The sequence below is a fragment of the Egretta garzetta genome, unplaced genomic scaffold (assembly GCF_000687185.1).
Source record: "Egretta garzetta isolate BGI_Z169 unplaced genomic scaffold, ASM68718v1 scaffold1351, whole genome shotgun sequence".
NCBI classification, from domain to species: domain Eukaryota; kingdom Metazoa; phylum Chordata; class Aves; order Pelecaniformes; family Ardeidae; genus Egretta; species Egretta garzetta.
This window is the reverse complement of record NW_009258520.1, coordinates 3733-4116: the sequence shown is the minus strand read 5'-3', so window position 1 is coordinate 4116 and position 384 is coordinate 3733. Positions and strand designations below refer to the sequence as shown.

The window sequence follows — 384 nt, the reverse complement described above, 5'->3', positions numbered from 1 at the left end:
TGGGAGAACATGGGGCCCGCGAGGCCCTTCTCATCACCGAGTTACGGCAGGGTACTGTCGGAGCAGGCCCCCGGGAGCGAGCGGCGAGCTGCCCCAGGCTGCGTGCGTGTCCCCCCCCTCCATGCCACAGACTGGTCCCTGCCTCACCTTCCCACGGCATTATCACCTCCGCATCCCGGCTCCACATGCAGGCAGCGTGCATGGCATCCCTGCGGCCCTGCTGCACAGCCCGGCTCCCCAGGCCGGCCAGCCCGCCCCACGCCCTGGCTCCTGTGGCTTCTCCTCTTGGCACCTCTGGGGAGGCCTGGGCTCAGTGAGGGGGGACAACAGGGTGCTGGCAGGAGCGGGGCTGCTGGGGGCCTTTCCCTGGGGCTCTCGCTGGGG

The 384-nt window shown here is 70.8% G+C and overlaps 1 protein-coding gene across 1 annotated transcript in view; it reads left to right on the top strand.

Annotated features, from left to right (window-relative positions):
• LOC104132661 (cytohesin-1) overlaps positions 1-384 on the top strand; it is a 22215-nt gene that overhangs the window by 18108 nt on the left and 3723 nt on the right. The window lies entirely within an intron of this gene.